Source organism: Ambystoma mexicanum, unplaced genomic scaffold, assembly GCF_040938575.1.
Source record: "Ambystoma mexicanum isolate Mex_15411 unplaced genomic scaffold, UKY_AmexF1_1 Mex_scaf152, whole genome shotgun sequence".
NCBI classification, from domain to species: domain Eukaryota; kingdom Metazoa; phylum Chordata; class Amphibia; order Caudata; family Ambystomatidae; genus Ambystoma; species Ambystoma mexicanum.
Window position 1 is genome coordinate 70,574 of NW_027182383.1, and position 21,730 is coordinate 92,303.

Below are 21,730 nucleotides of genomic sequence, written 5' to 3' on the forward strand. Positions count from 1 at the left end.
CCTTCTTTCCTTCCTTTCTTTCCCTCACTTGCTGTTTTTTCTTTCTTTCTTTCTTTCTTTCTTTCTTTCTTTCTTTCTTTCTTTCTTTCTTTCTTTCTTTCTTTCTTTCTTTCTTTCTTTCTTTCTTTCTTTCCTTGCTTCTTTCCTTGCTTCCTTTCTTTCTTTACCACTTACCTTTTGTCTTTCTTCCTTTCTTTCTCAGGCAGCCATCATTAGACAAGTCTTGGTATTGTGCTTTGCTTAGCCACTGCAAGCAATGACAGCTCAATACCAGAGCAGCGTAAAGCTTGATTTCTGCCACTGAAAGTGCATCTCGGTCATTTGCGTCGGACACCACCGGTCAAGCTTCTCAAGCATCCTGCCAGTGGTGGACCCATGGGGCACTGCTCTCAGGATCTCCATAACCTGCTTCTTGCTGACAGCCTCCCATATGGTCTAGCGGTTAGGATTCCTGGTTTTCACCCAGGCGGCCCGGGTTCGACTCCCGGTATGGGAAGACTAGCCTTTTCTACATAGAACTCCCGATTCCGTTTCTGTTGCATTTACATTTTGAGAAAAGCCTGAATTTCCCCACATTGTTTCCCTTGGGGCCCCGGCGGCCCCATGCAGTCTGTCCGTGTTTCAGGCTCCCGATTCCTCAGTATGAGGGCTGGACTTGCAAGAAGAAGGGCCGACTACAAGCGGCTTGGGTATGAGGTGCATACCAATGTCTGCGGCTTTCATACCCGAGATCTCGTCTGCACCCACCTTTGAGGCGTGACGTGTCCCCCGCACCCCCCGTCAAGAGAGCAACGGTGGGACCACATTTGGAAAACAGGCCGCCTTGCATTGAAACCGTTGCTGCAAGACGTTAAAGGCCAGAGGAAAGAAGGGCGCCCTGACAGACCGTCATTTCCGCTGACCTCGAGTGTTAAGCGTTCAGTACCTCGGCCAAGGCTAGGGAGAAGACAGAGACTACGCAATCACAATTGGGGTTAAATTAAAAACAAAACGCGCTTCCCCGAGCCAGGTAGGAGTCGAACCTACAATCTTCTGATCCGTAGTCAGACGCGTTATCCATTGCGCCACTGGCCCTCGTGGGTCTGCGCATACCCCTATCCTTCCACAAAAGGGAGGTGCTGTGCTTGCCCCCTCCCCACATTACACAGCTCTTTAGAAAATAATGCTACTCTTCATTTCGGAGCTGACTCTCAAGCCGCTTCATCTTCCAGTCCTATCTAGAAAGGAAGGCCCTGAAAAGTTGGCAGCAATTGCAAAGCAGGATTTGCCTTCATTTATTGGGGTTGGGGGGGTGGGGTCAATCGGTCAGGGGCTTACTTCCCCACACACTTCAGGAGCGCCACAGGGACTCTTCTCCAGCCTGCCAATAGGCTGCAGATATTTGCCCCCAGCCAATGCTGCACTTTGGGGGCAAGGGGCAGGTTTCAGGTGGCAAGACGGGCAGCAAAGGGTTAATGAGGCGTGCCCCAGCACTCACGCGCCTCCGAGAGGAACTGCAGACTCTCTTGCCCATTTTAGCAAAAGGGGACCGTCCATCCCTGATAGGGCTCGAACCGCTGCCCTTGGTTCTTGCGTGTTCTCTCAAGCTAGTCATTTTTAGATTGGTCTTGGTATTGTGCTTTGCTTAGCCACTGTAAGCAATGACAGCTCAATACCAGAGCAGCGTAAAGCTTGATTTCTGCCACTGAAAGTGCATCTCGGTCATTTGCGTGGGACACCACCGGTCAAGCTTCTCAAGCATCCTGCCAGTGGTGGACCCATGGGGCACTGCTCTCAGGATCTCCATAACCTGCTCTTGCTGACAGCCTCCCATATGGTCTAGCGGTTAGGATTCCTGGTTTTCACCCAGGCGGCCCGGGTTCGACTCCCGGTATGGGAAGACTAGCCTTTTCTACATAGAACTCCCGATTCCGTTTCTGTTGCATTTACATTTTGAGAAAAGCCTGAATTTCCCCACATTGTTTCCCTTGGGGCCCCGGCGGCCCCATGCAGTCTGTCCGTGTTTCAGGCTCCCGATTCCTCAGTATGAGGGCTGGACTTGCAAGAAGAAGGGCCGACTACAAGCGGCTTGGGTATGAGGTGCATACCAATGTCTGCGGCTTTCATACCCGAGATCTCGTCTGCACCCACCTTTGAGGCGTGACGTGTCCCCCGCACCCCCCGTCAAGAGAGCAACGGTGGGACCACATTTGGAAAACAGGCCGCCTTGCATTGAAACCGTTGCTGCAAGACGTTAAAGGCCAGAGGAAAGAAGGGCGCCCTGACAGACCGTCATTTCCGCTGACCTCGAGTGTTAAGCGTTCAGTACCTCGGCCAAGGCTAGGGAGAAGACAGAGACTACGCAATCACAATTGGGGTTAAATTAAAAACAAAACGCGCTTCCCCGAGCCAGGTAGGAGTCGAACCTACAATCTTCTGATCCGTAGTCAGACGCGTTATCCATTGCGCCACTGGCCCTCGTGGGTCTGCGCATACCCCTATCCTTCCACAAAAGGGAGGTACTGTGCTTGCCCCCTCCCCACATTACACAGCTCTTTAGAAAATAATGCTACTCTTCATTTCGGAGCTGACTCTCAAGCCGCTTCATCTTCCAGTCCTATCTAGAAAGGAAGGCCCTGAAAAGTTGGCAGCAATTGCAAAGCAGGATTTGCCTTCATTTATTGGGGTTGGGGGGGTGGGGTCAATCGGTCAGGGGCTTACTTCCCCACACACTTCAGGAGCGCCACAGGGACTCTTCTCAAGCCTGCCAATAGGCTGCAGATATTTGCCCCCAGCCAATGCTGCACTTTGGGGGCAAGGGGCAGGTTTCAGGTGGCAAGACGGGCAGCAAAGGGTTAATGAGGCGTGCCCCAGCACTCACGCGCCTCCGAGAGGAACTGCAGACTCTCTTGCCCATTTTAGCAAAAGGGGACCGTCCACCCCTGATGGGGCTCGAACCCCTGCCCCTTCTGTTAGCATGGCCTGCGCCTTCCCCCCTAGGCTAGGGAGGCCATCCCCATGCAGATACCGTCCCGCACTACAGACCCGTCAGCCGCTTTGCCACTCTGCATTTTCAGACGGGAGGGAGTGAGGGAGTGAGGGAGGGAGGGAGGGAGGAAGGGAGGGGGGAGAGGGGAGCTCAAACGCCAGTAGGCAGGCAGCCTTGCTGTCTGCTGCCTACCGGAGCTGCTGTGTGCAGCGCCCACAAGCCTCTCAGCGCTTGCCTGTGTGCAGCAGCACCCTTCACACTTCCGCCTGTCGCCCCATGACAGGTGGGGGCGGGGGCTTGGGCACACGAGAGAGCCTGGGAGGGACAGCTCGCACTCCAACCAGTGATCCCAAAACCCACTCTCTCTGGCCCTAATCCTGTCTCTCTTTCTTTCCTTCTTTCCTTCCTTTCTTTCCCTCACTTGCTGTTTTTTCTTTCTTTCTTTCTTTCTTTCTTTCTTTCTTTCTTTCTTTCTTTCTTTCTTTCTTTCTTTCTTTCTTTCTTTCTTTCTTTCTTTCTTTCTTTCTTTCCTTGCTTCTTTCCTTGCTTCCTTTCTTTCTTTACCACTTACCTTTTGTCTTTCTTCCTTTCTTTCTCAGGCAGCCATCATTAGACAAGTCTTGGTATTGTGCTTTGCTTAGCCACTGCAAGCAATGACAGCTCAATACCAGAGCAGCGTAAAGCTTGATTTCTGCCACTGAAAGTGCATCTCGGTCATTTGCGTGGGACACCACCGGTCAAGCTTCTCAAGCATCCTGCCAGTGGTGGACCCATGGGGCACTGCTCTCAGGATCTCCATAACCTGCTTCTTGCTGACAGCCTCCCATATGGTCTAGCGGTTAGGATTCCTGGTTTTCACCCAGGCGGCCCGGGTTCGACCGGTATGGGAAGACTAGCCTTTTCTACATAGAACTCCCGATTCCGTTTCTGTTGCATTTACATTTTGAGAAAAGCCTGAATTTCCCCACATTGTTTCCCTTGGGGCCCCGGCGGCCCCATGCAGTCTGTCCGTGTTTCAGGCTCCCGATTCCTCAGTATGAGGGCTGGACTTGCAAGAAGAAGGGCCGACTACAAGCGGCTTGGGTATGAGGTGCATACCAATGTCTGCGGCTTTCATACCCGAGATCTCGTCTGCACCCACCTTTGAGGCGTGACGTGTCCCCCGCACCCCCCATCAAGAGAGCAACGGTGGGACCACATTTGGAAAACAGGCCGCCTTGCATTGAAACCGTTGCTGCAAGACGTTAAAGGCCAGAGGAAAGAAGGGCGCCCTGACAGACCGTCATTTCCGCTGACCTCGAGTGTTAAGCGTTCAGTACCTCGGCCAAGGCTAGGGAGAAGACAGAGACTACGCAATCACAATTGGGGTTAAATTAAAAACAAAACGCGCTTCCCCGAGCCAGGTAGGAGTCGAACCTACAATCTTCTGATCCGTAGTCAGACGCGTTATCCATTGCGCCACTGGCCCTCGTGGGTCTGCGCATACCCCTATCCTTCCACAAAAGGGAGGTGCTGTGCTTGCCCCCTCCCCACATTACACAGCTCTTTAGAAAATAATGCTACTCTTCATTTCGGAGCTGACTCTCAAGCCGCTTCATCTTCCAGTCCTATCTAGAAAGGAAGGCCCTGAAAAGTTGGCAGCAATTGCAAAGCAGGATTTGCCTTCATTTATTGGGGTTGGGGGGGTGGGGTCAATCGGTCAGGGGCTTACTTCCCCACACACTTCAGGAGCGCCACAGGGACTCTTCTCCAGCCTGCCAATAGGCTGCAGATATTTGCCCCCAGCCAATGCTGCACTTTGGGGGCAAGGGGCAGGTTTCAGGTGGCAAGACGGGCAGCAAAGGGTTAATGAGGCGTGCCCCAGCACTCACGCGCCTCCGAGAGGAACTGCAGACTCTCTTGCCCATTTTAGCAAAAGGGGACCGTCCACCCCTGATGGGGCTCGAACCCCTGCCCCTTCTGTTAGCATGGCCTGCGCCTTCCCCCCTAGGCTAGGGAGGCCATCCCCATGCAGATACCGTCCCGCACTACAGACCCGTCAGCCGCTTTGCCACTCTGCATTTTCAGACGGGAGGGAGTGAGGGAGTGAGGGAGGGAGGGAGGGAGGAAGGGAGGGGGGAGAGGGGAGCTCAAACGCCAGTAGGCAGGCAGCCTTGCTGTCTGCTGCCTACCGGAGCTGCTGTGTGCAGCGCCCACAAGCCTCTCAGCGCTTGCCTGTGTGCAGCAGCACCCTTCACACTTCCGCCTGTCGCCCCATGACAGGTGGGGGCGGGGGCTTGGGCACACGAGAGAGCCTGGGAGGGACAGCTCGCACTCCAACCAGTGATCCCAAAACCCACTCTCTCTGGCCCTAATCCTGTCTCTCTTTCTTTCCTTCTTTCCTTCCTTTCTTTCCCTCACTTGCTGTTTTTTCTTTCTTTCTTTCTTTCTTTCTTTCTTTCTTTCTTTCTTTCTTTCTTTCTTTCTTTCTTTCTTTCTTTCTTTCTTTCTTTCTTTCTTTCTTTCTTTCTTTCTTTCTTTCTTTCTTTCTTTCCTTGCTTCTTTCCTTGCTTCCTTTCTTTCTTTACCACTTACCTTTTGTCTTTCTTCCTTTCTTTCTCAGGCAGCCATCATTAGACAAGTCTTGGTATTGTGCTTTGCTTAGCCACTGCAAGCAATGACAGCTCAATACCAGAGCAGCGTAAAGCTTGATTTCTGCCACTGAAAGTGCATCTCGGTCATTTGCGTCGGACACCACCGGTCAAGCTTCTCAAGCATCCTGCCAGTGGTGGACCCATGGGGCACTGCTCTCAGGATCTCCATAACCTGCTTCTTGCTGACAGCCTCCCATATGGTCTAGCGGTTAGGATTCCTGGTTTTCACCCAGGCGGCCCGGGTTCGACTCCCGGTATGGGAAGACTAGCCTTTTCTACATAGAACTCCCGATTCCGTTTCTGTTGCATTTACATTTTGAGAAAAGCCTGAATTTCCCCACATTGTTTCCCTTGGGGCCCCGGCGGCCCCATGCAGTCTGTCCGTGTTTCAGGCTCCCGATTCCTCAGTATGAGGGCTGGACTTGCAAGAAGAAGGGCCGACTACAAGCGGCTTGGGTATGAGGTGCATACCAATGTCTGCGGCTTTCATACCCGAGATCTCGTCTGCACCCACCTTTGAGGCGTGACGTGTCCCCCGCACCCCCCGTCAAGAGAGCAACGGTGGGACCACATTTGGAAAACAGGCCGCCTTGCATTGAAACCGTTGCTGCAAGACGTTAAAGGCCAGAGGAAAGAAGGGCGCCCTGACAGACCGTCATTTCCGCTGACCTCGAGTGTTAAGCGTTCAGTACCTCGGCCAAGGCTAGGGAGAAGACAGAGACTACGCAATCACAATTGGGGTTAAATTAAAAACAAAACGCGCTTCCCCGAGCCAGGTAGGAGTCGAACCTACAATCTTCTGATCCGTAGTCAGACGCGTTATCCATTGCGCCACTGGCCCTCGTGGGTCTGCGCATACCCCTATCCTTCCACAAAAGGGAGGTGCTGTGCTTGCCCCCTCCCCACATTACACAGCTCTTTAGAAAATAATGCTACTCTTCATTTCGGAGCTGACTCTCAAGCCGCTTCATCTTCCAGTCCTATCTAGAAAGGAAGGCCCTGAAAAGTTGGCAGCAATTGCAAAGCAGGATTTGCCTTCATTTATTGGGGTTGGGGGGGTGGGGTCAATCGGTCAGGGGCTTACTTCCCCACACACTTCAGGAGCGCCACAGGGACTCTTCTCCAGCCTGCCAATAGGCTGCAGATATTTGCCCCCAGCCAATGCTGCACTTTGGGGGCAAGGGGCAGGTTTCAGGTGGCAAGACGGGCAGCAAAGGGTTAATGAGGCGTGCCCCAGCACTCACGCGCCTCCGAGAGGAACTGCAGACTCTCTTGCCCATTTTAGCAAAAGGGGACCGTCCATCCCTGATAGGGCTCGAACCGCTGCCCTTGGTTCTTGCGTGTTCTCTCAAGCTAGTCATTTTTAGATTGGTCTTGGTATTGTGCTTTGCTTAGCCACTGTAAGCAATGACAGCTCAATACCAGAGCAGCGTAAAGCTTGATTTCTGCCACTGAAAGTGCATCTCGGTCATTTGCGTGGGACACCACCGGTCAAGCTTCTCAAGCATCCTGCCAGTGGTGGACCCATGGGGCACTGCTCTCAGGATCTCCATAACCTGCTCTTGCTGACAGCCTCCCATATGGTCTAGCGGTTAGGATTCCTGGTTTTCACCCAGGCGGCCCGGGTTCGACTCCCGGTATGGGAAGACTAGCCTTTTCTACATAGAACTCCCGATTCCGTTTCTGTTGCATTTACATTTTGAGAAAAGCCTGAATTTCCCCACATTGTTTCCCTTGGGGCCCCGGCGGCCCCATGCAGTCTGTCCGTGTTTCAGGCTCCCGATTCCTCAGTATGAGGGCTGGACTTGCAAGAAGAAGGGCCGACTACAAGCGGCTTGGGTATGAGGTGCATACCAATGTCTGCGGCTTTCATACCCGAGATCTCGTCTGCACCCACCTTTGAGGCGTGACGTGTCCCCCGCACCCCCCGTCAAGAGAGCAACGGTGGGACCACATTTGGAAAACAGGCCGCCTTGCATTGAAACCGTTGCTGCAAGACGTTAAAGGCCAGAGGAAAGAAGGGCGCCCTGACAGACCGTCATTTCCGCTGACCTCGAGTGTTAAGCGTTCAGTACCTCGGCCAAGGCTAGGGAGAAGACAGAGACTACGCAATCACAATTGGGGTTAAATTAAAAACAAAACGCGCTTCCCCGAGCCAGGTAGGAGTCGAACCTACAATCTTCTGATCCGTAGTCAGACGCGTTATCCATTGCGCCACTGGCCCTCGTGGGTCTGCGCATACCCCTATCCTTCCACAAAAGGGAGGTACTGTGCTTGCCCCCTCCCCACATTACACAGCTCTTTAGAAAATAATGCTACTCTTCATTTCGGAGCTGACTCTCAAGCCGCTTCATCTTCCAGTCCTATCTAGAAAGGAAGGCCCTGAAAAGTTGGCAGCAATTGCAAAGCAGGATTTGCCTTCATTTATTGGGGTTGGGGGGGTGGGGTCAATTGGTCAGGGGCTTACTTCCCCACACACTTCAGGAGCGCCACAGGGACTCTTCTCAAGCCTGCCAATAGGCTGCAGATATTTGCCCCCAGCCAATGCTGCACTTTGGGGGCAAGGGGCAGGTTTCAGGTGGCAAGACGGGCAGCAAAGGGTTAATGAGGCGTGCCCCAGCACTCACGCGCCTCCGAGAGGAACTGCAGACTCTCTTGCCCATTTTAGCAAAAGGGGACCGTCCACCCCTGATGGGGCTCGAACCCCTGCCCCTTCTGTTAGCATGGCCTGCGCCTTCCCCCCTAGGCTAGGGAGGCCATCCCCATGCAGATACCGTCCCGCACTACAGACCCGTCAGCCGCTTTGCCACTCTGCATTTTCAGACGGGAGGGAGTGAGGGAGTGAGGGAGGGAGGGAGGGAGGAAGGGAGGGGGGAGAGGGGAGCTCAAACGCCAGTAGGCAGGCAGCCTTGCTGTCTGCTGCCTACCGGAGCTGCTGTGTGCAGCGCCCACAAGCCTCTCAGCGCTTGCCTGTGTGCAGCAGCACCCTTCACACTTCCGCCTGTCGCCCCATGACAGGTGGGGGCGGGGGCTTGGGCACACGAGAGAGCCTGGGAGGGACAGCTCGCACTCCAACCAGTGATCCCAAAACCCACTCTCTCTGGCCCTAATCCTGTCTCTCTTTCTTTCCTTCTTTCCTTCCTTTCTTTCCCTCACTTGCTGTTTTTTCTTTCTTTCTTTCTTTCTTTCTTTCTTTCTTTCTTTCTTTCTTTCTTTCTTTCTTTCTTTCTTTCTTTCTTTCTTTCTTTCTTTCTTTCTTTCTTTCTTTCTTTCTTTCTTTCTTTCCTTGCTTCTTTCCTTGCTTCCTTTCTTTCTTTACCACTTACCTTTTGTCTTTCTTCCTTTCTTTCTCAGGCAGCCATCATTAGACAAGTCTTGGTATTGTGCTTTGCTTAGCCACTGCAAGCAATGACAGCTCAATACCAGAGCAGCGTAAAGCTTGATTTCTGCCACTGAAAGTGCATCTCGGTCATTTGCGTGGGACACCACCGGTCAAGCTTCTCAAGCATCCTGCCAGTGGTGGACCCATGGGGCACTGCTCTCAGGATCTCCATAACCTGCTTCTTGCTGACAGCCTCCCATATGGTCTAGCGGTTAGGATTCCTGGTTTTCACCCAGGCGGCCCGGGTTCGACCGGTATGGGAAGACTAGCCTTTTCTACATAGAACTCCCGATTCCGTTTCTGTTGCATTTACATTTTGAGAAAAGCCTGAATTTCCCCACATTGTTTCCCTTGGGGCCCCGGCGGCCCCATGCAGTCTGTCCGTGTTTCAGGCTCCCGATTCCTCAGTATGAGGGCTGGACTTGCAAGAAGAAGGGCCGACTACAAGCGGCTTGGGTATGAGGTGCATACCAATGTCTGCGGCTTTCATACCCGAGATCTCGTCTGCACCCACCTTTGAGGCGTGACGTGTCCCCCGCACCCCCCATCAAGAGAGCAACGGTGGGACCACATTTGGAAAACAGGCCGCCTTGCATTGAAACCGTTGCTGCAAGACGTTAAAGGCCAGAGGAAAGAAGGGCGCCCTGACAGACCGTCATTTCCGCTGACCTCGAGTGTTAAGCGTTCAGTACCTCGGCCAAGGCTAGGGAGAAGACAGAGACTACGCAATCACAATTGGGGTTAAATTAAAAACAAAACGCGCTTCCCCGAGCCAGGTAGGAGTCGAACCTACAATCTTCTGATCCGTAGTCAGACGCGTTATCCATTGCGCCACTGGCCCTCGTGGGTCTGCGCATACCCCTATCCTTCCACAAAAGGGAGGTGCTGTGCTTGCCCCCTCCCCACATTACACAGCTCTTTAGAAAATAATGCTACTCTTCATTTCGGAGCTGACTCTCAAGCCGCTTCATCTTCCAGTCCTATCTAGAAAGGAAGGCCCTGAAAAGTTGGCAGCAATTGCAAAGCAGGATTTGCCTTCATTTATTGGGGTTGGGGGGGTGGGGTCAATCGGTCAGGGGCTTACTTCCCCACACACTTCAGGAGCGCCACAGGGACTCTTCTCCAGCCTGCCAATAGGCTGCAGATATTTGCCCCCAGCCAATGCTGCACTTTGGGGGCAAGGGGCAGGTTTCAGGTGGCAAGACGGGCAGCAAAGGGTTAATGAGGCGTGCCCCAGCACTCACGCGCCTCCGAGAGGAACTGCAGACTCTCTTGCCCATTTTAGCAAAAGGGGACCGTCCACCCCTGATGGGGCTCGAACCCCTGCCCCTTCTGTTAGCATGGCCTGCGCCTTCCCCCCTAGGCTAGGGAGGCCATCCCCATGCAGATACCGTCCCGCACTACAGACCCGTCAGCCGCTTTGCCACTCTGCATTTTCAGACGGGAGGGAGTGAGGGAGTGAGGGAGGGAGGGAGGGAGGAAGGGAGGGGGGAGAGGGGAGCTCAAACGCCAGTAGTCAGACGCGTTATCCATTGCGCCACTGGCCCTCGTGGGTCTGCGCATACCCCTATCCTTCCACAAAAGGGAGGTACTGTGCTTGCCCCCTCCCCACATTACACAGCTCTTTAGAAAATAATGCTACTCTTCATTTCGGAGCTGACTCTCAAGCCGCTTCATCTTCCAGTCCTATCTAGAAAGGAAGGCCCTGAAAAGTTGGCAGCAATTGCAAAGCAGGATTTGCCTTCATTTATTGGGGTTGGGGGGGTGGGGTCAATCGGTCAGGGGCTTACTTCCCCACACACTTCAGGAGCGCCACAGGGACTCTTCTCAAGCCTGCCAATAGGCTGCAGATATTTGCCCCCAGCCAATGCTGCACTTTGGGGGCAAGGGGCAGGTTTCAGGTGGCAAGACGGGCAGCAAAGGGTTAATGAGGCGTGCCCCAGCACTCACGCGCCTCCGAGAGGAACTGCAGACTCTCTTGCCCATTTTAGCAAAAGGGGACCGTCCATCCCTGATAGGGCTCGAACCGCTGCCCTTGGTTCTTGCGTGTTCTCTCAAGCTAGTCATTTTTAGATTGGTCTTGGTATTGTGCTTTGCTTAGCCACTGTAAGCAATGACAGCTCAATACCAGAGCAGCGTAAAGCTTGATTTCTGCCACTGAAAGTGCATCTCGGTCATTTGCGTGGGACACCACCGGTCAAGCTTCTCAAGCATCCTGCCAGTGGTGGACCCATGGGGCACTGCTCTCAGGATCTCCATAACCTGCTTCTTGCTGACAGCCTCCCATATGGTCTAGCGGTTAGGATTCCTGGTTTTCACCCAGGCGGCCCGGGTTCGACTCCCGGTATGGGAAGACTAGCCTTTTCTACATAGAACTCCCGATTCCGTTTCTGTTGCATTTACATTTTGAGAAAAGCCTGAATTTCCCCACATTGTTTCCCTTGGGGCCCCGGCGGCCCCATGCAGTCTGTCCGTGTTTCAGGCTCCCGATTCCTCAGTATGAGGGCTGGACTTGCAAGAAGAAGGGCCGACTACAAGCGGCTTGGGTATGAGGTGCATACCAATGTCTGCGGCTTTCATACCCGAGATCTCGTCTGCACCCACCTTTGAGGCGTGACGTGTCCCCCGCACCCCCCGTCAAGAGAGCAACGGTGGGACCACATTTGGAAAACAGGCCGCCTTGCATTGAAACCGTTGCTGCAAGACGTTAAAGGCCAGAGGAAAGAAGGGCGCCCTGACAGACCGTCATTTCCGCTGACCTCGAGTGTTAAGCGTTCAGTACCTCGGCCAAGGCTAGGGAGAAGACAGAGACTACGCAATCACAATTGGGGTTAAATTAAAAACAAAACGCGCTTCCCCGAGCCAGGTAGGAGTCGAACCTACAATCTTCTGATCCGTAGTCAGACGCGTTATCCATTGCGCCACTGGCCCTCGTGGGTCTGCGCATACCCCTATCCTTCCACAAAAGGGAGGTGCTGTGCTTGCCCCCTCCCCACATTACACAGCTCTTTAGAAAATAATGCTACTCTTCATTTCGGAGCTGACTCTCAAGCCGCTTCATCTTCCAGTCCTATCTAGAAAGGAAGGCCCTGAAAAGTTGGCAGCAATTGCAAAGCAGGATTTGCCTTCATTTATTGGGGTTGGGGGGGTGGGGTCAATCGGTCAGGGGCTTACTTCCCCACACACTTCAGGAGCGCCACAGGGACTCTTCTCCAGCCTGCCAATAGGCTGCAGATATTTGCCCCCAGCCAATGCTGCACTTTGGGGGCAAGGGGCAGGTTTCAGGTGGCAAGACGGGCAGCAAAGGGTTAATGAGGCGTGCCCCAGCACTCACGCGCCTCCGAGAGGAACTGCAGACTCTCTTGCCCATTTTAGCAAAAGGGGACCGTCCATCCCTGATAGGGCTCGAACCGCTGCCCTTGGTTCTTGCGTGTTCTCTCAAGCTAGTCATTTTTAGATTGGTCTTGGTATTGTGCTTTGCTTAGCCACTGTAAGCAATGACAGCTCAATACCAGAGCAGCGTAAAGCTTGATTTCTGCCACTGAAAGTGCATCTCGGTCATTTGCGTGGGACACCACCGGTCAAGCTTCTCAAGCATCCTGCCAGTGGTGGACCCATGGGGCACTGCTCTCAGGATCTCCATAACCTGCTCTTGCTGACAGCCTCCCATATGGTCTAGCGGTTAGGATTCCTGGTTTTCACCCAGGCGGCCCGGGTTCGACTCCCGGTATGGGAAGACTAGCCTTTTCTACATAGAACTCCCGATTCCGTTTCTGTTGCATTTACATTTTGAGAAAAGCCTGAATTTCCCCACATTGTTTCCCTTGGGGCCCCGGCGGCCCCATGCAGTCTGTCCGTGTTTCAGGCTCCCGATTCCTCAGTATGAGGGCTGGACTTGCAAGAAGAAGGGCCGACTACAAGCGGCTTGGGTATGAGGTGCATACCAATGTCTGCGGCTTTCATACCCGAGATCTCGTCTGCACCCACCTTTGAGGCGTGACGTGTCCCCCGCACCCCCCGTCAAGAGAGCAACGGTGGGACCACATTTGGAAAACAGGCCGCCTTGCATTGAAACCGTTGCTGCAAGACGTTAAAGGCCAGAGGAAAGAAGGGCGCCCTGACAGACCGTCATTTCCGCTGACCTCGAGTGTTAAGCGTTCAGTACCTCGGCCAAGGCTAGGGAGAAGACAGAGACTACGCAATCACAATTGGGGTTAAATTAAAAACAAAACGCGCTTCCCCGAGCCAGGTAGGAGTCGAACCTACAATCTTCTGATCCGTAGTCAGACGCGTTATCCATTGCGCCACTGGCCCTCGTGGGTCTGCGCATACCCCTATCCTTCCACAAAAGGGAGGTACTGTGCTTGCCCCCTCCCCACATTACACAGCTCTTTAGAAAATAATGCTACTCTTCATTTCGGAGCTGACTCTCAAGCCGCTTCATCTTCCAGTCCTATCTAGAAAGGAAGGCCCTGAAAAGTTGGCAGCAATTGCAAAGCAGGATTTGCCTTCATTTATTGGGGTTGGGGGGGTGGGGTCAATCGGTCAGGGGCTTACTTCCCCACACACTTCAGGAGCGCCACAGGGACTCTTCTCAAGCCTGCCAATAGGCTGCAGATATTTGCCCCCAGCCAATGCTGCACTTTGGGGGCAAGGGGCAGGTTTCAGGTGGCAAGACGGGCAGCAAAGGGTTAATGAGGCGTGCCCCAGCACTCACGCGCCTCCGAGAGGAACTGCAGACTCTCTTGCCCATTTTAGCAAAAGGGGACCGTCCACCCCTGATGGGGCTCGAACCCCTGCCCCTTCTGTTAGCATGGCCTGCGCCTTCCCCCCTAGGCTAGGGAGGCCATCCCCATGCAGATACCGTCCCGCACTACAGACCCGTCAGCCGCTTTGCCACTCTGCATTTTCAGACGGGAGGGAGTGAGGGAGTGAGGGAGGGAGGGAGGGAGGAAGGGAGGGGGGAGAGGGGAGCTCAAACGCCAGTAGGCAGGCAGCCTTGCTGTCTGCTGCCTACCGGAGCTGCTGTGTGCAGCGCCCACAAGCCTCTCAGCGCTTGCCTGTGTGCAGCAGCACCCTTCACACTTCCGCCTGTCGCCCCATGACAGGTGGGGGCGGGGGCTTGGGCACACGAGAGAGCCTGGGAGGGACAGCTCGCACTCCAACCAGTGATCCCAAAACCCACTCTCTCTGGCCCTAATCCTGTCTCTCTTTCTTTCCTTCTTTCCTTCCTTTCTTTCCCTCACTTGCTGTTTTTTCTTTCTTTCTTTCTTTCTTTCTTTCTTTCTTTCTTTCTTTCTTTCTTTCTTTCTTTCTTTCTTTCTTTCTTTCTTTCCTTGCTTCTTTCCTTGCTTCCTTTCTTTCTTTACCACTTACCTTTTGTCTTTCTTCCTTTCTTTCTCAGGCAGCCATCATTAGACAAGTCTTGGTATTGTGCTTTGCTTAGCCACTGCAAGCAATGACAGCTCAATACCAGAGCAGCGTAAAGCTTGATTTCTGCCACTGAAAGTGCATCTCGGTCATTTGCGTGGGACACCACCGGTCAAGCTTCTCAAGCATCCTGCCAGTGGTGGACCCATGGGGCACTGCTCTCAGGATCTCCATAACCTGCTTCTTGCTGACAGCCTCCCATATGGTCTAGCGGTTAGGATTCCTGGTTTTCACCCAGGCGGCCCGGGTTCGACCGGTATGGGAAGACTAGCCTTTTCTACATAGAACTCCCGATTCCGTTTCTGTTGCATTTACATTTTGAGAAAAGCCTGAATTTCCCCACATTGTTTCCCTTGGGGCCCCGGCGGCCCCATGCAGTCTGTCCGTGTTTCAGGCTCCCGATTCCTCAGTATGAGGGCTGGACTTGCAAGAAGAAGGGCCGACTACAAGCGGCTTGGGTATGAGGTGCATACCAATGTCTGCGGCTTTCATACCCGAGATCTCGTCTGCACCCACCTTTGAGGCGTGACGTGTCCCCCGCACCCCCCATCAAGAGAGCAACGGTGGGACCACATTTGGAAAACAGGCCGCCTTGCATTGAAACCGTTGCTGCAAGACGTTAAAGGCCAGAGGAAAGAAGGGCGCCCTGACAGACCGTCATTTCCGCTGACCTCGAGTGTTAAGCGTTCAGTACCTCGGCCAAGGCTAGGGAGAAGACAGAGACTACGCAATCACAATTGGGGTTAAATTAAAAACAAAACGCGCTTCCCCGAGCCAGGTAGGAGTCGAACCTACAATCTTCTGATCCGTAGTCAGACGCGTTATCCATTGCGCCACTGGCCCTCGTGGGTCTGCGCATACCCCTATCCTTCCACAAAAGGGAGGTGCTGTGCTTGCCCCCTCCCCACATTACACAGCTCTTTAGAAAATAATGCTACTCTTCATTTCGGAGCTGACTCTCAAGCCGCTTCATCTTCCAGTCCTATCTAGAAAGGAAGGCCCTGAAAAGTTGGCAGCAATTGCAAAGCAGGATTTGCCTTCATTTATTGGGGTTGGGGGGGTGGGGTCAATCGGTCAGGGGCTTACTTCCCCACACACTTCAGGAGCGCCACAGGGACTCTTCTCCAGCCTGCCAATAGGCTGCAGATATTTGCCCCCAGCCAATGCTGCACTTTGGGGGCAAGGGGCAGGTTTCAGGTGGCAAGACGGGCAGCAAAGGGTTAATGAGGCGTGCCCCAGCACTCACGCGCCTCCGAGAGGAACTGCAGACTCTCTTGCCCATTTTAGCAAAAGGGGACCGTCCACCCCTGATGGGGCTCGAACCCCTGCCCCTTCTGTTAGCATGGCCTGCGCCTTCCCCCCTAGGCTAGGGAGGCCATCCCCATGCAGATACCGTCCCGCACTACAGACCCGTCAGCCGCTTTGCCACTCTGCATTTTCAGACGGGAGGGAGTGAGGGAGTGAGGGAGGGAGGGAGGGAGGAAGGGAGGGGGGAGAGGGGAGCTCAAACGCCAGTAGGCAGGCAGCCTTGCTGTCTGCTGCCTACCGGAGCTGCTGTGTGCAGCGCCCACAAGCCTCTCAGCGCTTGCCTGTGTGCAGCAGCACCCTTCACACTTCCGCCTGTCGCCCCATGACAGGTGGGGGCGGGGGCTTGGGCACACGAGAGAGCCTGGGAGGGACAGCTCGCACTCCAACCAGTGATCCCAAAACCCACTCTCTCTGGCCCTAATCCTGTCTCTCTTTCTTTCCTTCTTTCCTTCCTTTCTTTCCCTCACTTGCTGTTTTTTCTTTCTTTCTTTCTTTCTTTCTTTCTTTCTTTCTTTCTTTCTTTCTTTCTTTCTTTCTTTCTTTCTTTCTTTCTTTCTTTCTTTCCTTGCTTCTTTCCTTGCTTCCTTTCTTTCTTTACCACTTACCTTTTGTCTTTCTTCCTTTCTTTCTCAGGCAGCCATCATTAGACAAGTCTTGGTATTGTGCTTTGCTTAGCCACTGCAAGCAATGACAGCTCAATACCAGAGCAGCGTAAAGCTTGATTTCTGCCACTGAAAGTGCATCTCGGTCATTTGCGTCGGACACCACCGGTCAAGCTTCTCAAGCATCCTGCCAGTGGTGGACCCATGGGGCACTGCTCTCAGGATCTCCATAACCTGCTTCTTGCTGACAGCCTCCCATATGGTCTAGCGGTTAGGATTCCTGGTTTTCACCCAGGCGGCCCGGGTTCGACTCCCGGTATGGGAAGACTAGCCTTTTCTACATAGAACTCCCGATTCCGTTTCTGTTGCATTTACATTTTGAGAAAAGCCTGAATTTCCCCACATTGTTTCCCTTGGGGCCCCGGCGGCCCCATGCAGTCTGTCCGTGTTTCAGGCTCCCGATTCCTCAGTATGAGGGCTGGACTTGCAAGAAGAAGGGCCGACTACAAGCGGCTTGGGTATGAGGTGCATACCAATGTCTGCGGCTTTCATACCCGAGATCTCGTCTGCACCCACCTTTGAGGCGTGACGTGTCCCCCGCACCCCCCGTCAAGAGAGCAACGGTGGGACCACATTTGGAAAACAGGCCGCCTTGCATTGAAACCGTTGCTGCAAGACGTTAAAGGCCAGAGGAAAGAAGGGCGCCCTGACAGACCGTCATTTCCGCTGACCTCGAGTGTTAAGCGTTCAGTACCTCGGCCAAGGCTAGGGAGAAGACAGAGACTACGCAATCACAATTGGGGTTAAATTAAAAACAAAACGCGCTTCCCCGAGCCAGGTAGGAGTCGAACCTACAATCTTCTGATCCGTAGTCAGACGCGTTATCCATTGCGCCACTGGCCCTCGTGGGTCTGCGCATACCCCTATCCTTCCACAAAAGGGAGGTGCTGTGCTTGCCCCCTCCCCACATTACACAGCTCTTTAGAAAATAATGCTACTCTTCATTTCGGAGCTGACTCTCAAGCCGCTTCATCTTCCAGTCCTATCTAGAAAGGAAGGCCCTGAAAAGTTGGCAGCAATTGCAAAGCAGGATTTGCCTTCATTTATTGGGGTTGGGGGGGTGGGGTCAATCGGTCAGGGGCTTACTTCCCCACACACTTCAGGAGCGCCACAGGGACTCTTCTCCAGCCTGCCAATAGGCTGCAGATATTTGCCCCCAGCCAATGCTGCACTTTGGGGGCAAGGGGCAGGTTTCAGGTGGCAAGACGGGCAGCAAAGGGTTAATGAGGCGTGCCCCAGCACTCACGCGCCTCCGAGAGGAACTGCAGACTCTCTTGCCCATTTTAGCAAAAGGGGACCGTCCACCCCTGATGGGGCTCGAACCCCTGCCCCTTCTGTTAGCATGGCCTGCGCCTTCCCCCCTAGGCTAGGGAGGCCATCCCCATGCAGATACCGTCCCGCACTACAGACCCGTCAGCCGCTTTGCCACTCTGCATTTTCAGACGGGAGGGAGTGAGGGAGTGAGGGAGGGAGGGAGGGAGGAAGGGAGGGGGGAGAGGGGAGCTCAAACGCCAGTAGGCAGGCAGCCTTGCTGTCTGCTGCCTACCGGAGCTGCTGTGTGCAGCGCCCACAAGCCTCTCAGCGCTTGCCTGTGTGCAGCAGCACCCTTCACACTTCCGCCTGTCGCCCCATGACAGGTGGGGGCGGGGGCTTGGGCACACGAGAGAGCCTGGGAGGGACAGCTCGCACTCCAACCAGTGATCCCAAAACCCACTCTCTCTGGCCCTAATCCTGTCTCTCTTTCTTTCCTTCTTTCCTTCCTTTCTTTCCCTCACTTGCTGTTTTTTCTTTCTTTCTTTCTTTCTTTCTTTCTTTCTTTCTTTCTTTCTTTCTTTCTTTCTTTCTTTCTTTCTTTCTTTCTTTCTTTCTTTCCTTGCTTCTTTCCTTGCTTCCTTTCTTTCTTTACCACTTACCTTTTGTCTTTCTTCCTTTCTTTCTCAGGCAGCCATCATTAGACAAGTCTTGGTATTGTGCTTTGCTTAGCCACTGCAAGCAATGACAGCTCAATACCAGAGCAGCGTAAAGCTTGATTTCTGCCACTGAAAGTGCATCTCGGTCATTTGCGTCGGACACCACCGGTCAAGCTTCTCAAGCATCCTGCCAGTGGTGGACCCATGGGGCACTGCTCTCAGGATCTCCATAACCTGCTTCTTGCTGACAGCCTCCCATATGGTCTAGCGGTTAGGATTCCTGGTTTTCACCCAGGCGGCCCGGGTTCGACTCCCGGTATGGGAAGACTAGCCTTTTCTACATAGAACTCCCGATTCCGTTTCTGTTGCATTTACATTTTGAGAAAAGCCTGAATTTCCCCACATTGTTTCCCTTGGGGCCCCGGCGGCCCCATGCAGTCTGTCCGTGTTTCAGGCTCCCGATTCCTCAGTATGAGGGCTGGACTTGCAAGAAGAAGGGCCGACTACAAGCGGCTTGGGTATGAGGTGCATACCAATGTCTGCGGCTTTCATACCCGAGATCTCGTCTGCACCCACCTTTGAGGCGTGACGTGTCCCCCGCACCCCCCGTCAAGAGAGCAACGGTGGGACCACATTTGGAAAACAGGCCGCCTTGCATTGAAACCGTTGCTGCAAGACGTTAAAGGCCAGAGGAAAGAAGGGCGCCCTGACAGACCGTCATTTCCGCTGACCTCGAGTGTTAAGCGTTCAGTACCTCGGCCAAGGCTAGGGAGAAGACAGAGACTACGCAATCACAATTGGGGTTAAATTAAAAACAAAACGCGCTTCCCCGAGCCAGGTAGGAGTCGAACCTACAATCTTCTGATCCGTAGTCAGACGCGTTATCCATTGCGCCACTGGCCCTCGTGGGTCTGCGCATACCCCTATCCTTCCACAAAAGGGAGGTGCTGTGCTTGCCCCCTCCCCACATTACACAGCTCTTTAGAAAATAATGCTACTCTTCATTTCGGAGCTGACTCTCAAGCCGCTTCATCTTCCAGTCCTATCTAGAAAGGAAGGCCCTGAAAAGTTGGCAGCAATTGCAAAGCAGGATTTGCCTTCATTTATTGGGGTTGGGGGGGTGGGGTCAATCGGTCAGGGGCTTACTTCCCCACACACTTCAGGAGCGCCACAGGGACTCTTCTCCAGCCTGCCAATAGGCTGCAGATATTTGCCCCCAGCCAATGCTGCACTTTGGGGGCAAGGGGCAGGTTTCAGGTGGCAAGACGGGCAGCAAAGGGTTAATGAGGCGTGCCCCAGCACTCACGCGCCTCCGAGAGGAACTGCAGACTCTCTTGCCCATTTTAGCAAAAGGGGACCGTCCATCCCTGATAGGGCTCGAACCGCTGCCCTTGGTTCTTGCGTGTTCTCTCAAGCTAGTCATTTTTAGATTGGTCTTGGTATTGTGCTTTGCTTAGCCACTGTAAGCAATGACAGCTCAATACCAGAGCAGCGTAAAGCTTGATTTCTGCCACTGAAAGTGCATCTCGGTCATTTGCGTGGGACACCACCGGTCAAGCTTCTCAAGCATCCTGCCAGTGGTGGACCCATGGGGCACTGCTCTCAGGATCTCCATAACCTGCTCTTGCTGACAGCCTCCCATATGGTCTAGCGGTTAGGATTCCTGGTTTTCACCCAGGCGGCCCGGGTTCGACTCCCGGTATGGGAAGACTAGCCTTTTCTACATAGAACTCCCGATTCCGTTTCTGTTGCATTTACATTTTGAGAAAAGCCTGAATTTCCCCACATTGTTTCCCTTGGGGCCCCGGCGGCCCCATGCAGTCTGTCCGTGTTTCAGGCTCCCGATTCCTCAGTATGAGGGCTGGACTTGCAAGAAGAAGGGCCGACTACAAGCGGCTTGGGTATGAGGTGCATACCAATGTCTGCGGCTTTCATACCCGAGATCTCGTCTGCACCCACCTTTGAGGCGTGACGTGTCCCCCGCACCCCCCGTCAAGAGAGCAACGGTGGGACCACATTTGGAAAACAGGCCGCCTTGCATTGAAACCGTTGCTGCAAGACGTTAAAGGCCAGAGGAAAGAAGGGCGCCCTGACAGACCGTCATTTCCGCTGACCTCGAGTGTTAAGCGTTCAGTACCTCGGCCAAGGCTAGGGAGAAGACAGAGACTACGCAATCACAATTGGGGTTAAATTAAAAACAAAACGCGCTTCCCCGAGCCAGGTAGGAGTCGAACCTACAATCTTCTGATCCGTAGTCAGACGCGTTATCCATTGCGCCACTGGCCCTCGTGGGTCTGCGCATACCCCTATCCTTCCACAAAAGGGAGGTACTGTGCTTGCCCCCTCCCCACATTACACAGCTCTTTAGAAAATAATGCTACTCTTCATTTCGGAGCTGACTCTCAAGCCGCTTCATCTTCCAGTCCTATCTAGAAAGGAAGGCCCTGAAAAGTTGGCAGCAATTGCAAAGCAGGATTTGCCTTCATTTATTGGGGTTGGGGGGGTGGGGTCAATCGGTCAGGGGCTTACTTCCCCACACACTTCAGGAGCGCCACAGGGACTCTTCTCCAGCCTGCCAATAGGCTGCAGATATTTGCCCCCAGCCAATGCTGCACTTTGGGGGCAAGGGGCAGGTTTCAGGTGGCAAGACGGGCAGCAAAGGGTTAATGAGGCGTGCCCCAGCACTCACGCGCCTCCGAGAGGAACTGCAGACTCTCTTGCCCATTTTAGCAAAAGGGGACCGTCCATCCCTGATAGGGCTCGAACCGCTGCCCTTGGTTCTTGCGTGTTCTCTCAAGCTAGTCATTTTTAGATTGGTCTTGGTATTGTGCTTTGCTTAGCCACTGTAAGCAATGACAGCTCAATACCAGAGCAGCGTAAAGCTTGATTTCTGCCACTGAAAGTGCATCTCGGTCATTTGCGTGGGACACCACCGGTCAAGCTTCTCAAGCATCCTGCCAGTGGTGGACCCATGGGGCACTGCTCTCAGGATCTCCATAACCTGCTCTTGCTGACAGCCTCCCATATGGTCTAGCGGTTAGGATTCCTGGTTTTCACCCAGGCGGCCCGGGTTCGACTCCCGGTATGGGAAGACTAGCCTTTTCTACATAGAACTCCCGATTCCGTTTCTGTTGCATTTACATTTTGAGAAAAGCCTGAATTTCCCCACATTGTTTCCCTTGGGGCCCCGGCGGCCCCATGCAGTCTGTCCGTGTTTCAGGCTCCCGATTCCTCAGTATGAGGGCTGGACTTGCAAGAAGAAGGGCCGACTACAAGCGGCTTGGGTATGAGGTGCATACCAATGTCTGCGGCTTTCATACCCGAGATCTCGTCTGCACCCACCTTTGAGGCGTGACGTGTCCCCCGCACCCCCCGTCAAGAGAGCAACGGTGGGACCACATTTGGAAAACAGGCCGCCTTGCATTGAAACCGTTGCT

At 53.7% G+C, this 21,730-nt stretch overlaps 22 non-coding genes across 22 annotated transcripts; 10 read left to right on the forward strand and 12 right to left on the reverse strand.

Moving 5' to 3' along the window:
- The first annotated feature begins 424 nt into the window (after positions 1-424).
- TRNAE-UUC (transfer RNA glutamic acid (anticodon UUC)) lies at positions 425-496 on the forward strand. Its single transcript has one exon. It is a non-coding gene; the product is annotated as a tRNA-Glu (tRNA).
- Positions 497-1,001: 505 nt separating this feature from the next.
- On the reverse strand, positions 1,002-1,074 carry TRNAR-ACG (transfer RNA arginine (anticodon ACG)). The gene has a single exon. It is a non-coding gene; the product is annotated as a tRNA-Arg (tRNA).
- A 733-nt stretch (positions 1,075-1,807) lies between these two features.
- Positions 1,808-1,879, forward strand: TRNAE-UUC (transfer RNA glutamic acid (anticodon UUC)). Its single transcript has one exon. It is a non-coding gene; the product is annotated as a tRNA-Glu (tRNA).
- A 505-nt stretch (positions 1,880-2,384) lies between these two features.
- Positions 2,385-2,457, reverse strand: TRNAR-ACG (transfer RNA arginine (anticodon ACG)). The gene has a single exon. It is a non-coding gene; the product is annotated as a tRNA-Arg (tRNA).
- Positions 2,458-4,363: 1,906 nt separating this feature from the next.
- Positions 4,364-4,436, reverse strand: TRNAR-ACG (transfer RNA arginine (anticodon ACG)). Its single transcript has one exon. It is a non-coding gene; the product is annotated as a tRNA-Arg (tRNA).
- A 1,356-nt stretch (positions 4,437-5,792) lies between these two features.
- TRNAE-UUC (transfer RNA glutamic acid (anticodon UUC)) lies at positions 5,793-5,864 on the forward strand. The gene has a single exon. It is a non-coding gene; the product is annotated as a tRNA-Glu (tRNA).
- A 505-nt stretch (positions 5,865-6,369) lies between these two features.
- Positions 6,370-6,442, reverse strand: TRNAR-ACG (transfer RNA arginine (anticodon ACG)). Its single transcript has one exon. It is a non-coding gene; the product is annotated as a tRNA-Arg (tRNA).
- Positions 6,443-7,175: 733 nt separating this feature from the next.
- Positions 7,176-7,247, forward strand: TRNAE-UUC (transfer RNA glutamic acid (anticodon UUC)). The gene has a single exon. It is a non-coding gene; the product is annotated as a tRNA-Glu (tRNA).
- A 505-nt stretch (positions 7,248-7,752) lies between these two features.
- TRNAR-ACG (transfer RNA arginine (anticodon ACG)) lies at positions 7,753-7,825 on the reverse strand. The gene has a single exon. It is a non-coding gene; the product is annotated as a tRNA-Arg (tRNA).
- Positions 7,826-9,751: 1,926 nt separating this feature from the next.
- On the reverse strand, positions 9,752-9,824 carry TRNAR-ACG (transfer RNA arginine (anticodon ACG)). The gene has a single exon. It is a non-coding gene; the product is annotated as a tRNA-Arg (tRNA).
- Positions 9,825-11,264: 1,440 nt separating this feature from the next.
- TRNAE-UUC (transfer RNA glutamic acid (anticodon UUC)) lies at positions 11,265-11,336 on the forward strand. Its single transcript has one exon. It is a non-coding gene; the product is annotated as a tRNA-Glu (tRNA).
- Positions 11,337-11,841: 505 nt separating this feature from the next.
- TRNAR-ACG (transfer RNA arginine (anticodon ACG)) lies at positions 11,842-11,914 on the reverse strand. The gene has a single exon. It is a non-coding gene; the product is annotated as a tRNA-Arg (tRNA).
- Positions 11,915-12,647: 733 nt separating this feature from the next.
- Positions 12,648-12,719, forward strand: TRNAE-UUC (transfer RNA glutamic acid (anticodon UUC)). The gene has a single exon. It is a non-coding gene; the product is annotated as a tRNA-Glu (tRNA).
- Positions 12,720-13,224: 505 nt separating this feature from the next.
- Positions 13,225-13,297, reverse strand: TRNAR-ACG (transfer RNA arginine (anticodon ACG)). The gene has a single exon. It is a non-coding gene; the product is annotated as a tRNA-Arg (tRNA).
- Positions 13,298-15,183: 1,886 nt separating this feature from the next.
- On the reverse strand, positions 15,184-15,256 carry TRNAR-ACG (transfer RNA arginine (anticodon ACG)). The gene has a single exon. It is a non-coding gene; the product is annotated as a tRNA-Arg (tRNA).
- A 1,320-nt stretch (positions 15,257-16,576) lies between these two features.
- TRNAE-UUC (transfer RNA glutamic acid (anticodon UUC)) lies at positions 16,577-16,648 on the forward strand. The gene has a single exon. It is a non-coding gene; the product is annotated as a tRNA-Glu (tRNA).
- Positions 16,649-17,153: 505 nt separating this feature from the next.
- On the reverse strand, positions 17,154-17,226 carry TRNAR-ACG (transfer RNA arginine (anticodon ACG)). Its single transcript has one exon. It is a non-coding gene; the product is annotated as a tRNA-Arg (tRNA).
- Positions 17,227-18,546: 1,320 nt separating this feature from the next.
- Positions 18,547-18,618, forward strand: TRNAE-UUC (transfer RNA glutamic acid (anticodon UUC)). Its single transcript has one exon. It is a non-coding gene; the product is annotated as a tRNA-Glu (tRNA).
- Positions 18,619-19,123: 505 nt separating this feature from the next.
- TRNAR-ACG (transfer RNA arginine (anticodon ACG)) lies at positions 19,124-19,196 on the reverse strand. The gene has a single exon. It is a non-coding gene; the product is annotated as a tRNA-Arg (tRNA).
- Positions 19,197-19,929: 733 nt separating this feature from the next.
- TRNAE-UUC (transfer RNA glutamic acid (anticodon UUC)) lies at positions 19,930-20,001 on the forward strand. Its single transcript has one exon. It is a non-coding gene; the product is annotated as a tRNA-Glu (tRNA).
- Positions 20,002-20,506: 505 nt separating this feature from the next.
- On the reverse strand, positions 20,507-20,579 carry TRNAR-ACG (transfer RNA arginine (anticodon ACG)). The gene has a single exon. It is a non-coding gene; the product is annotated as a tRNA-Arg (tRNA).
- Positions 20,580-21,312: 733 nt separating this feature from the next.
- Positions 21,313-21,384, forward strand: TRNAE-UUC (transfer RNA glutamic acid (anticodon UUC)). The gene has a single exon. It is a non-coding gene; the product is annotated as a tRNA-Glu (tRNA).
- The last annotated feature ends 346 nt before the right edge of the window (positions 21,385-21,730 follow it).